The following is a 14,490-nucleotide window of genomic DNA, read 5'->3' on the forward strand; positions in this document are numbered from 1 at the left end:
CGAGTACCCATTATGGCTAGCCAACGTTGTCTTGGTAAAGAAGTCAAATGGAAAGTGGCGAATGAGTACTGACTATACCAACCTCAATAAGGCCTGCCTAAAAGACTCCTACCCGCTCCCGAATAAAGACACTCTAGTGGATGCCTCTTCTGGATACAAGTACCTCTCCTTCATGGATGCTTATTCAGGATACAACCAAATCCCAATGTACCACCCGACCAAGAAAAGACCTCATTCCTAACCCCAAAGGCAAATTACTGCTACATACCAAAGATTGATGAACAAAGTCTTTGCCAACCACATCAGAAAGCTAATGGAGGTTTATGTAGACGACATGCTGGTAAAAACCCAAAGTAAGGAATCATTGTTATCTGACCTCACTAAAGTGTTCGACAATATAAGAAAGCATGACATGCGATTTAACCCCGCAAAGTGCACCTTCGCAGTAGAAGCTGGCAAATTCTTGGGTTTCATGCTCACCCAAAGAGGAATCGAGGCAAACCCAGATAAATGCCAGGCTATACTCAACATGAAAAGTCCAACCTGCGTCAAAGAGGTACAACAGCTCAACGGAAGACTAGCAGCCCTATCTAGATTTCTAGCCGGATCAGTGATGCCAAGGCATCTTAGGCTAGTTTCACTAGCCTTTTTCTTTATTTTTAGTTGGTTTTATTCACTTTCTTGAGCTATAAGTAAGCAATTGGGTTTGAAATTCATGTATGTCTAGATTCATTCAACCATGGTTAATTTGATGCAATTTTATGAGAATTATGCCATAATTACTTGTGTGCAGAGAATGATAAAAGCTCTCATGACTTTAGCAAGGCATTGATGCATATATTGGTTGAAAATAGGTGAAGAAATGCATGGAGAGAGGTTGAAGAATAGCCATGGAAAGGATGAAGATGAAGAAACGTTGGTGGCCAAGTTGGACTACCAACGTTGCCTCCAACATTGAAGAGGGATGAAATAGAGAGGCTTTGCATAATTTACTGGTGCCCATGATGACCGGAATTCACTACCCACATATAATGAATATGTTCTTTGGCAAGTACACCAAATTATCGTCAAGTAATAACCCACAATGCAGTGGGATCGTATCGATAGAGACTAATGGATTAAGCAAACAATAGTTGATTAATTAGCCTAGTTAGACAAGCACAATTGGAATATAAGCAACAAAGAAATGTAAATGACATAAAAGGAAAGGAAAGCAATAAAGTACAAGAAAGTAAATGGCAAGGAAAGTAAAGTAGATGAAAGTAAAGTGGTGGAAATGTAAAGTGCAGAAAATGTAAATAACCATAAAGTAAATAAAAGAATGGAAGATAAAATAAGCATTGGGATCAAGAGATATTGCATTCTCCAGATTAATTGATTTCATCTCATCTTCAATCATGTAACTCATTGACCTCTTGGCAATCATGATTGATTGAGTCCCAATCCCTTGGTAACCCAATCTCTCAAATCTTGATCAATAGTCAATTCCTTTGGTCTAAATGCTCATGAGAAGAGATGAAGAATGGTCTCTGATTATACCACACACCTTCCTAGATCCAAGTATTGGGAGGATTAATGTCACTTTATGCCATGGCATCTTAGGCTAGTTTCACTAGTATTTTTCTTTGTTTTTAGTAGGTTTTATGCACTTTCTTGCTGATAAACCACTTATTCATATGATTTGCATGATTTTACAATTCCTTCCTAGTTTAGTTCTATGATTGAAAACATGCTTCTTTGGCTTTTGTTTTCTTTTATTTAATCCTCTCTTATTACCATTAGATACCTTGATATGTGTGTTAAGTGATTTCAGGGATTACAGGGCAAGAATGGCTTAGAGGATGGAAAAGAAGCATGCAAAAATGGAAGGAATACAAGAAGTTGAAGAAGCTGCAAAGCTGTCAGCCTAACCCTCTCGCACTAAAACGACCATAACATGAGCTACAAAGGTCCAAATGATGTGGTTCCACTTGCGTTGGAAAGCTAACGTCTGGGACTTCAATTTGATATATAATTTACCATAGTGGCCGTACAGTTAGGCGACGCGAACGCATCATTCACGCGGACGCGTCGCATCTGCGAAAATCAGCGTGGCAGATTTCGCAAAGAGCGAATCCTGGGTTATTTCCGGCCCAGTTTCAAGCCCAGAAAACACAGATTAAAGGCTGCAAAGTGAAGGAATGAAGGGGACACTTCAGATTAGACTCATAATTCACAGTTTAGGTTTTAGATGTAGTTTTTAGAGAGAGAAGTTCTCTCCTCTCTCCTAGGATTAGGATTAGGATTAGGATTTTTAGAAATTAGGGATTTCATCTTCTTCATCACAGGTTCAATGTTCTTATTTATTTATTTTCTCTTTTATTTGTCTATGAACTTTTGCATGTTACATTTGATATTTCTATTTAATATAATTTGAGGTATTTTTAGATTTATGATTGCTTTATTCTATTTATGATATCTTCAATTTAATTTAGAATTTTCCCTTTTGGCTTGGGTTAAATAATTGGTAACTCTTGAATTATCAAATAAAGCAGTGGTTGAAATTGGCAGATCGCTCTAAAGCTAGTCTTCCCACAGGGATTGACTAGGACTTGAGGATCAAACTGATTATTTCACTTGGCTTTACTTTGCTTTAGTAAAGGTTAACTAAGTGGGATTGAAAATCCAATTCTCATCACAATTGTAAGGGTAGAACTTCCAGTTCTAATACCTTGCCAGAAGTTTTATTAGTTATCAATTTATCAATTCTGTAATCAATTTCTCTTGCTTAAAAACTTTTTCAACCCCAAACACTGTTTTTCCATAACCAATAATAAGAACATACCTCCCTGAAATTCCTTGAGAAGACGACCCGAGGTTTAATACTCGGTTATCAATTTTAAAGGGGTTTGTTTCTTGTGACAACCAAAACGTTTGCACGAAGAGATTTCTGTTGGTTTAGAATCTATATCTACAACGCGACTATTTTTATAAAATTCTTTACTAGCAAAAATCCTAACGTCACTTGCATTATAAGTAAGCAATTGGATTAGAAATTCATATATGCTTAGATTCATCCAACCATGGTTAATTTGATGCAATTTCATGAGAATTATGCTATAATTACTTGGGCGCTATGAAGGATGATAATTCTCATAAATTTAGCAAGGCTTTGATGCATATGTTGGTTGATGATAGGTAAAAGAAATGCAAGGAAGGAGGTTGAAGAAGGGTCATGAAGAGGAGGAAGAAGAAGCAACTTTGGTGGCCAAGTTGGACTACCAACGTTGCCTCTAACATTGAAAAGGAGGCAGAGCAAGACTCTGCATAATTTGCTGATACACACGTTGGAGATAACGTTGGCAAGCCAACGTTACCCCCAATGTTGTGAGAAAATGTGCTTTCTGGAGATTTGAAAAGTATGTAGTGACGCGGACGCATGCTGTATGTGCACGCGTGGATTGGGAATTCTGACAATCCATGCACATGTGCAGCTGACGCGTACGCGTGGATGGCTAACATTGGACTAACAATGCTACCTCCAACGTAATGGCCAAAGTGTGTAATTCTGAGATCAAAATTTTGATTTTAAAAATGCACAATGTCGCGCACGCGTCCTTGGCGCATACGCGCAAGTTAGCTTTTGAACATCCACGCGCACGCGTATAGCATGCGTCCGCGTGGATCAGCCAACATTAGAGGGAACGTTGCCAGTCCAATGCTGATGGCAACATTCTTCTAAAGCTTTTAAAACTGGAAATTAGGATTTTTGCATCAACGTGCACGCGTACATCACGCGCACGCGTGGATGAGCATTTCTACCCCAAGTGCAGATGCGCAAAGCACGCGTACGCGTGGGTAGAAGAACGTTGGCACTCCAACATTGAGTCAAACATTGATGACAGCAAGCAGAACTGAATTTTAAAAGAAACCTTTGATTTAACGTTGGCCATCAAACGTTAGCTCCAACGTGAAGCATCAGGACTTGGCACATTTAAAGCAGAGCTCTTCTCAACAGCAAGGAAGCCCATTAGAGCAATCTCAACCCATGTTTTGGACGGAGATTCCTACTGAAACTCTGCCAATTTTCATTTTCTTTGTAAATTCAATTTTGCAATGTATCTTTCAATTCCATTTTCCATTTTGAGATCTATGAACAACTAAACCCTTTTCATTGGGTTAGGGAGCTCTATTGTAACTCAATGGATCAATAGTAGTTTTCATCTTCTTCTTCTTTCTTTTCTCTTGATTTTTGTTAGAAAACTTTCGATCTTAATTCAATTGGATAGTTGTCTTAACAGAGAAGCTATCTATAATTGGAATTCTTCGGATCCTTTAGAGAGGGATGAAGAATTCATGCTAGAATTGTTTTCTCACATTGGATTAGATTGAGAGTTGGATGGATATTATGACATTTAATCCTAACAATACTTTGATCTATGAATTTGTGTGGTATAATCAGTGGCCAAACTTCATCTCTTCCCATGAGCAGTTAAATCAACACATTGGGGAATTGTTCATTCTTTGAGAGATTGGTGAGCCAAGACATTGGGATCCAATCATCTAAGATTGCCAAGCAATGTCAATGAATGCATTGATTGAGGAAGAGATGAAAATGATTTGATCCGGAGAATTCAATATCTCCTAAAACCCAATGAATCCCCTACTCTGATCTACCCATTATCTTTACATTCTGTTCTTTAATTTCAAGCTTAATCCCCATTCCCATTTAATTTCCCGCAATTTAAGTTTCTGTCATTAAATTCCTTGCAATTTACTTTCTACACAGTTAATTTCTTGAAATTTAAGATTCCCGCCAAATTTTACATTCTGCAATCCCAATCTCAATTCCGATTTAGCTCAACTAGAACAATTCTCCAATTAAAGTTGCTCAACTAACCAATCCCTGTGAGATTTGACCTCACTCTATTATGAGCTTTTACTTGACGATAGTCTGGTACACTTGCCGACAAGAAAATTGTTGAGAGAGTTTTTGAGTGAATCAAGTTTATGGCACCATTGCCGGAGATTGGTTTTGTATTGACAATTACTAAATTGAAGGATAACTAGATTGAGCTTTTTTTCTTGTGTTAATTGAATTTCAATTTCTGCTATTTCATTTATTTTACAATTCTAGTCATTTTTTCGTATTTTTCTTTTCTTGCTTTACTTTCCAGGAAGCTAACCCACTAACCATTTGATAAATTACTCTAAACAAGCTAACTATACTCTGCTTTAGTGGACTCTATATTTGTTGTTTCTTATACTTGTTCATTGTATGACAGGTAGAAGAAAGGAAACCTCAACCTCTTTTGATAATGAACCGGAGAGGACCTTCCTTAGATTAAGGAGGGAAGCAAGAGGGAAGAAGGTTATTGGTGCAGAATAAGAGGAGGAAGACTTGCATATAGACATAGAGGATGATATTGACAACCATCATGAAGGAGAGGTGAACAATCATGCCAGAAGAGGTGCAGATAACCATGCTAGACAAGAGAGGAAAGTGCTGGGTTCCTACATCAATCCAAACCCAGGAAACTGTGGTAGCAGCATTCAAAAGCTAATCATCCATGCTAATAATTTTGAATTGAAGCCTCAGCTCATCACACTCGTCCAAAACAATTGTTCTTTTGGGGGAAGTGCACAAGAGGACCCTAATGAGCATCTCACTACATTCCTAAGGATCTGTGATACATTTAAATCTAATGATGTTCATCCTGACACCAATAGATTGCTACTGTTTCCATTCTCTTTGAAGGACAAAGCATCCAAGTTGCTGGAATCATTTCCTAAAGAAAGCTTGACAACCTGGGAAAGTGTGGTGAATAGATTCTTGGCAAGGTTCTACCCTCCTCAAAGAGTGAATAGACTGAGAAATGAGGTGCAGACATTCAGACAGCAAGATGGTGAAACCTTATATAAGGCTTGGGAGAGATTCAAAGATCTGACAAGGAAATAGCCCCTGATATGTTTAATGAGTGGGTGTAACTGCACATCTTTTATGAAGGGCTTTCCTATGAATCCAAGAAGGCTGTGGACCACTCATCTGGAGGATCCCTTAACAAGAAAAAGACTGTTGAAGAAGCCATTGATGTCATAGAAACAGTGGCTGACAATAAGTATTTCAATGCCTTAGAAAGAAGCAATAACAGAGGAGTCATGGAGTTGAACAACATGGATGCAATCCTGGCCTAAAATAAGATGATCACTAAGCAACTAGCTGAGCTAAACAAGCAAATAGAGAAGAATCATGCTGCAGCCATCCACACTCAACCATCACCTCAATTAGAGCCAAACACAAATGAAGGAGTTAAATGGGAGGAAGTCAACTACTTGGGAAATTTATCTAGGCAAGAATGATCCATATTCCAAGACCTATAACCCTGGTTGGAGGAACCATCCAAATTTTGGGTGGGGAAACCAACAAGCCCAAGGCCAAGACCATAAAACTCATAATTCCAACCAGAACACCTACCAACAATCCAATTCAATATCATATCAACACCCATACAACAAGCCTTCCCAACCACCATACCAAAAACAAAATAACCACTCTCAACAACTCCATCCCAACTAACCGTCAGCACATGATGATGACAGAATATCCAAAATTGAAGCTATGTTTGCACATCTCTGCAAGGAATATGAAGACATGAAAAACTTCAAGGAGGAGGTGAGAGCTAGTATAAAAAGTTGAGGAGAAACTATTAAGAAGCTTGAGTCTCAAGTGGGACATTTTTCACAACAGATTCCTAAGTCCATAGATAGCTTCCCCAGTGACACTGAGAAAAATTCAAGAGGGGAAATGAAGAAGGTGATATGGGAAGAATGTAAGGCAGTTACACTCACAATTGAAGAAAGCCTAGAGGAAGAGACCAACAAGCCAACAAAGCATGACCAAGGAAGTTCCCAGGAAATTTTGGAGAGAAAAGGACAAGGAAATGAACTGATACAAGGGAAAGAACAACAGAAGAAGGAAATTCTGAAACCTTACATGCCAAAGGTACCATTCTCCCAAAGATTCAGAGGTGGCGAGAAAGAGAAGTCATACTCAAGATTCCTAGACATGTTTGAATCCGTCGGTATCAACATACCTTTCATCAAAACTCTCCAACAGATGCCTAACTACATCAAGTGCATGAAGGAGTTGCTTACCAAGAAAGGAACCTTGAAAGGGGGATAAACAGTGATAATGAATAAAGAGTGTAGTGCCCTCATCAAGAAGGATCTACCTCTAAAGAAAAAAGATCTGGGGAGCTTTCATATCCCCTGTGCCATAGGAAATATAAGGATTGATAGAGGATTTTGTGATCTAGGAGCTAGCATAAATGTGATGTCTTTGTCTTTCATGAAGAAATTACAAATCAATGAATTGAAATCTACAGATGTAGTCATTCAATTGGCTGATAAGACTCAGAAGTAAACTGAAGGAGTAATTGAGAATATATTGGTCAAGGTGGTAAATTACTTCCTCCCCACTGACTTTGTTGTTTTGGACATGGAAGAAAGTTACCTCCATCCCATTATTCTTGGGAGACCATTTCTAGCCACTGCTAGAGCACTCATAGATGTGGAGCAGGGAGAGTTAATACTAAGAATACATGATGAACATCTCACTTTCCGTGTTTTTAAACCTACAACTAACTCTGAGTCAGGGCCTAAGGAGCTGAAGAATGATCACAACAAAGTGTCCATGGAAGAAAGCAACAGTGAACTAGAAATAGAACCCTTGAAACAATCCTTGGTGAACAAGCAAGAATTTCAAGAAACACAGCAACCAAGTGAACCCAAGGAAGAGCTGAAGCCACAAGAATCAAGAGGAGTAGTTAACAAGGACGTCCCAATCACAAGAGTCATTAGAGCGATACTGGAAGAAGAGGGAAGGGTAAGGAAAAAATCGCCAAGAGGATGGAGAAATAAGAAGATCTCTACAAAAGCTTTTTTCCCCTGGAGACAAGGTGATATTAGCCCACCATCTACCAACCCCTCCCAACCTTCCAACCATTCCATGTTAGTTACCTCAGGTGTTCACAATCAGAAAGATCCTGTCAAGGAATCATGTGGAGAAAGCTTCACTGTGTGAAGAGAGCACATAAGGCACTACAATACACCCTGACAAGGAACAATCGTCAAGCTAATGATGCTAAAGAAGTGCTCCATGGGAGGTAGACCATGATTTATTTTCCTTGATTTTAAAGCTTCAGTGTGAATAAAATTGGTTTCTCTAACATAAGTTCAAGCTTTCATGAACAAATTTGACAACTAGACATGACATTTTGAAGAATATGATCCAACTCTAAGTTTGGTGTGCCTACAGGCATACTAATATGCTTTTCAAGGATAATATTGCTACTGTGACATGTGCATAATTGTGCTCTTGGAAGTCATAGCCAAACATTAAGTTTGGTGTCTTATTGATGACTTGCATCATTTACCCTTCTTTCTTGCATAAAAAGACCATAAAAGAGCACAAATCTCATTTGATCAGTACAATTCATGCATTATTTGGTGAATATTATGGTACACTACTTTGAGATGAGTTGTGCTAAATTGCAGGTGAAAAAGGTATCAAAAATGGGAAAATGACAAACAAGAAGCTGGGCGTGTGAGACTGGCGTGTCACTTGGGGGCAAACGCCACAAAAATGCACTGGCGTGGTACGCTAGGAGCTAAGCGTGGCACGCCAGTACTAAATTCTAGAAGGGAGATCCAAGCATGCATGTGGGAGTGGCACGCCAGGGACTAGGCGTGGCACGCTAGTACAAAATTTCAGAGAGCAAAATGGAGGAAACAAAAGGGGCGTGGCACGCCATGTTGGGCGTGGCACGCCTGACCCATCAACTACTATGGGCGTGCCACTTGAAGTCAAAGGTGTGGCATGCCAACTCACTACCTCAAGAAGAACGTCCACTACGGCGTGCCACTTGGTGTCGAAGGCGTGGCACGCCAGCTCCAAAAAGTCACTTTGGCGTGCCACTTGAAGACCCAGGCGTGGCACGCCAAGCTTGAAGAATGCACAAATACATGGACGTGCCACTTGAGCAGTATGGCGTGGTGATGGTGTTTTTGTGGAAAAACGAGTTTCCAACACACAAATCCAACCGGCAAGTGTACCGGGTCGCATCAAGTAATAATAACTCACAAGAGTGAGGTCGATCCCACAGGGATTGATAGATCAAGCAACTTTAGTGGGTGATTAGTTTAGTCAAGCTAACATTTAAGTGAGAATTGTGGCAGCAAAATGTAAATAGCAATGAACTTAAATTGCATAATGTAAATGGGCAGGAAGCTTAAAGAACAAGAAAGTAAAAGAGCTGAAACTTAAATTGGATCTCAGGGGTGGAGGAGACTAGAAAACAAGTCTAGATCTCAATTCCTTCCTTTATCCAACAAGAACAATTGCAAAAGAAATAAAGGAAAGCAAATTGCAGAAATCGTAGAAGAAGAAGAAATGAACAGAAAGTAGAATTCAATTATGCAGAAAATTAAAGAAGAGATCTCAAGGTGAGATTGAAACAGAAGTTCTTCAATTCTTCACCTAAGATCCAAAGCAAGAATGAAAACTAAGAGAGCTTTCTAATGGAGCTGCACTCAAATATTCTCTAATGGGGCTCCCCACAATAGATGAAAATGATGCCTTTATATAGGCTTTAAAAATGAAAAATGAAAATGAAATTAAAACAAATTACAAAAATGAAAATCCTAATTTAATTGATCCATGTGCCTTTGAGTGATGATGTGGGCTTAGCTTGCTTTGGATTTGAGGAGAAATGGGTTTGGTTGGCCTTGTTTCAATTTGGTGAGGAATTGAATTAAATTGAATTTTGGTTGATTTTTGGCCCATAACACTCCCAGGAGGCTGCCTTGCCCTTGTGGAGGGCAGGGCAGGATTTGGTGCGTGCGTCCTTGGTGCGAGCGTGGTGTGGGCTTGGAGTGTGAAGATGCTGCCCTGCCCTTGCGGAGGGCAGGGCAGAAAAATCTGGTGCACCAATTTGGTGCTTGTGCGTGCTGCTGGTGCTGCCGAAGCCTTCTTTGGTGCGCCAATCTGGTGCGTATGTGTGCATCACAAAATGCTGCCCTGCCCTCCTCCAAAAGATGAAGTTCCAAATTCGAAACTTGGTGGATGCACACGCTACTCCTTTTCCTTGGTTTATTTTTGCTTATTTTTGGCCCTTAAAGATGCCTTTCGTTCCTGCCCCAATTGGACGCCAAAAATGGATTTCTATATATTGTTGGAAAGCTCTGAATGTCAGCTTTCCAACGCAACTGGAAGCACATCAATCGGACATCTGTAGCTCAAGTTATAATCTACTTTCCAATGTCATTGGGAGCGCGTAGTTTGGAGCTTCACAGCTCGAGTTATACTCTATCGAAGGTGCAGAGGTCAGCTGGCCTTACTACATGTTGACACCATGTTCATCTATGCACTTTCGGGGCAGTTGTCTCCCTCAGATTTAGTGTCCACCATGCAGTGCCATATATGCTTGGAAAGCTCTAGATGTATACTTTCCAATTCCACTAGAATCACCTCATTTGGAGTTTTGTAGCTCAAGTTTTTTTTTTGGAATGTGAAGAGGTCGTATGATTCTTCTTTTTAGTGCTTTTATTGCTTCTTCTTCTATTATTTCCTACAAGATTTATAAAATTAAAAGATCAAGAAAATATATCATTTAAGCACAAAAGCATTTAATATTTAAACACAAATCATCAATTTCTTGTATGAAAAAGCATAGAAAATGGGTATATGGTGACTTGTCATCACAACACCAAACTTAAACCTTGCTTGTCCCCAAGCAAGAAAAGGATCATGCAATAGAAATTGACAATCCAAGGTTAGAAGAATAGCAAGTTAATGTTCATGGCAAGCTAGCTTTTTATGCATGCTACAATCACAAAAGAAATGTAAATGATTGATGCTTCTATCTAGCTCACTTTATGAAATCTTTTTCTTATAATTCTTCCTTGAAACAAACTTTTGATTTTTTTTTTTTAGCTTCTCCTTTTGGGTGCTTTGCCCCATGAGTTAATAACCATTTTTTTTCTTTTCTTGACTCTCTAATCATTGATGCTCAGAGCCTTGAGCTTTGAGGGAGTGCTTTTGCACTTGAGCCTAGCCTTGACTTCTAAGTGTTTTGTTTTCAAGCATTTGGCTTGATATATAAACACCACAAGCACTTAGCAAATAAATTGCCATTGGTACTCAGAGCCTTCAGCTTCCTCATTCATTCCCTTTTTCTTTTCTTGCTTTAATTGTATTTGCTTCTTCAAGGTTTTCATGATTTCAAAAGATTTCACAAAATATACTAGATGAAAAACTTCAATTAGATAAAATCCAATGCAATTGAGCAACAATCAATCATACTAGCTTTCCAATACTTGTACGCACATGCTAAATTCTTCTTTAATTACTTGTTTGTTTATGATCATGATGCGTTTTTTTGCTTTTGAATTCACAAAGCTCAAGTTGGTAGTTATAATGCCACAGCAACATGTTACAAATCAAAATTTAGCCTATGCTTATTCATACCACACATGCATACAAAGAAGATAATGTGACAATCATGCAATTTAAAGTGCTAGAAACAAATGAGAGGAAAAGGAACTTTACAACCTTGTAGTCCATCTTCTCAATTGTTGTCATTTTCCTCCCATTCTTCTCCTTCCCATACCAAATCAGAATGCTTGCTCTTCCTTAAGCAACAATTAGAACAATGGTGGTGGGGTCTAAAATGGATCATGAATGTCTCACACAAAAGGATGTCAGTAGCATATGTGTTTAGGCAAGCAAGATTAAGATAACAATCAAGGCACAGAGAAATAAAAACACTATGATCACAAACATAAGATGGTGTGCATGATACATTGCATAAAAAAATATAAGTGGCACACCAAACTTAGTGTGACACTTTCACTTGGAATTGATGCAAGTATCTTGTAAGGATTGGAACCAAATTTTGTTGCATAGCAACACCAAACTTAGAATACAACCATATGTCAATTTATTTGAATTAAAACTAAACAAAAGAAACTGTTATATGTTAAATACAATCACCAAGCCAAGAATATGTCATGAATAAGGATCTATTGGTGATATATTAACAAAAACAGTTAAGAAGCAAAATAAGTGGAAGTATTAAAAATAAAGAAATAATTAAAGTAAACAGAATAATAAAGTGTCAAACCAAAAGAAAAACAACACTGCAAAGGCTTTATGATTATGCAGACAAGTGGTGTTGCTTAATGAATTGCATAGAGAATTAAGTGGCACACCAAACTTAGAATCTTAGTGTGTCACTTCCATTTTTGATTTGATGCAATTATCCAAAAAGATTGAAAACAAGTTGTTGCAAGACAACACCAAACTTAGAATGTAACCATATGCCCATTTATTGAATTTAAACAAAGTAAAAAAACGAAAACAAAGCATAGAAGAAATTATACCTACGGTTGGGTTACCTCCCAACAAGTGCTCTTTTAGTGTCATTAGCTTGACATGTTGTTCTTCACTTTCTTCCTCTTCTTCCAATTGGTTAAGAGGAATGACTTCAAGGGGGGAGAAGTTTCAGCTCTTATCCCCTTTCTTGGTTTCCTCTCAGCAAGCTTTCTTTTGAAATTGGCTTGGTTGAGCTTGCTTGCTGACTTAGGGACCGGATTGTTTGCAGTTGACCTTCTCTTGAATGTTGTCCTTGGTATCTTGGTCACAATCCTCTTCTTGGTGCTTTTGTTAATTGCCTTCACTTCTTGGATGTCAAGACTTGGTTGCTGTGTGATTTTTGGAGTTTTATCTTCATCCAGAGCCTTCTGAGTTGGTGGTTCAATGAGCCCTTCCTCTTTCTTCGTTGCACTCAACAACTGAGCTAACCTTACTTCCATGTTTTTGAGGGACTTTTCTTGTTCTTCCCAGTGCTTATTTGTCTCCTCGGAGGTTTGTTGATCTTCCCAAGCTTTCTTCATCTCCTCTTCATACCTTTCAATCATGGATTCAAGTGTTGAGGTATTTTGGTCCAGGGAAGTTTGTGAAGGCTGTGAGTGTTCAGGTTCTCTTGTCATCTCAAGTACAGTTTCAGGTTCAAATATTTCCACCATATCTTCCTTCTTTGCAATTTCACTTGATGCAGTAGCCTCTTCCTCTTGTTTTTCCTCCTTCTTCGTTGCACTCACCACTTGAGCTAGCTGCACTTCCATGTTTTTAAGGAAGTTTTCTTGTTCTTTCCAGACTTTCATTGTCTCCTCCACATATTTTTTGAACATGGACTCAAGCTTTGAGAGCCTTGAGTGGTTCATGGAAGTTTATGTGGGTGGTGAGTTTTGAAAGATATGCGGTCGGTGCGGACCCAAAACCAAAGGAAAATGACGGCGCAGAGGCTGCAGAGGAGGAAGGTGTGGAGCCAAAGCCGAAGGAGGGTGCGGTAGTAGTAGCGCCGCCGCTTCCTCCTACGATGGAGGATGAAGAAGCGAATGAGAAAGAGAATGGATGATGGTGTTGTTGTGGAAAAATGAATTTCCAACACACAAATCCAACCGGCAAGTGTACCGGGTCGCATCAAGTAATAATAACTCACATGAGTGAGGTCGATCCCACAGGGATTGATGGATCAAGCAACTTTAGTGGGTGATTAGTTTAGTCAAGCTAACATTTAAGTGAGAATTGTGGCAGCAAAATGTAAATAGCAATGAACTTAAATTGCAGAATGTAAATGGGCAGGAAGCTTAAAGAACAAGAAAGTAAAAGAGCTGAAACTTAAATTGCAAGAAATGTAAATTGCATTAAATGTAAAGGGGGTTGGGTGCTGGAAATTAAAGAGAGTAGTAAAGCAAAGCGTAGAACAATTGTAGGGAGATTAACTTGCAGGAAAGTAATTTGGGATCATGAACAGAAATGTAAAATAAAGAACAAGTGCAGAAGAATTAAATTGCTTGAAAGTAAATTGAAAGCCAATGGAACAGTAAAAACAGAAGAGCTGCCAAGAACTCAACTCAATTGTAAAATAAAATTGAAGATCTCAAGGAATCAAAGAGACTAGAAAACAAGTCTAGATCTCACTTCCTTCCTTGATCCAACAAGAACAATTGCAAAAGAAATAAAGAAAGCAAATTGCAGAATCGCAGAAGAAGAAGAAATGAATAGAAAGTAGAATTCAATTATGCAGAAAATTAAAGAAGAGATCTCAAGGTGAGATTGAAACAGAAGTTCTTCAATTCTTCACCTAAGATCCAAAGCAAGAATGAAAACTAAGAGAGCTTTCTAATGGAGCTGCACTCAAATATTCTCTAATGGGGCTCCCTACAATATATGAAAATGATGCCTTTATATAGACTTTAAAAATGAAAAATGAAATTAAAACAAATTACAATTAAAATAAAAATCCTAATCTAATTTATCCATGTGCCTTTGAGTGATGATGTGGGCTTTGCTTGCTTTGGATTTGAGGAGAGATGGGTCTTGGATGGCCTTGGTTCAATTGGTGAAGATTTGAGTTCAAAGGGAATTTGAATTGAATTTTGGCCCAT

General features: G+C 38.6%; 1 non-coding gene across 1 annotated transcript; it reads right to left on the minus strand.

The window, feature by feature from the left end:
- Positions 1–5,845: 5,845 nt before the first annotated feature.
- LOC127744427 (small nucleolar RNA R71) lies at positions 5,846–5,952 on the minus strand. The gene has a single exon (XR_008005416.1). It is a non-coding gene; the product is annotated as a small nucleolar RNA R71 (small nucleolar RNA).
- Between the last annotated feature and the right edge of the window lie 8,538 nt (positions 5,953–14,490).

The sequence above is a fragment of the Arachis duranensis genome, unplaced genomic scaffold, assembly GCF_000817695.3.
Source record: "Arachis duranensis cultivar V14167 unplaced genomic scaffold, aradu.V14167.gnm2.J7QH unplaced_Scaffold_343483, whole genome shotgun sequence".
NCBI lineage: Eukaryota > Viridiplantae > Streptophyta > Magnoliopsida > Fabales > Fabaceae > Arachis > Arachis duranensis.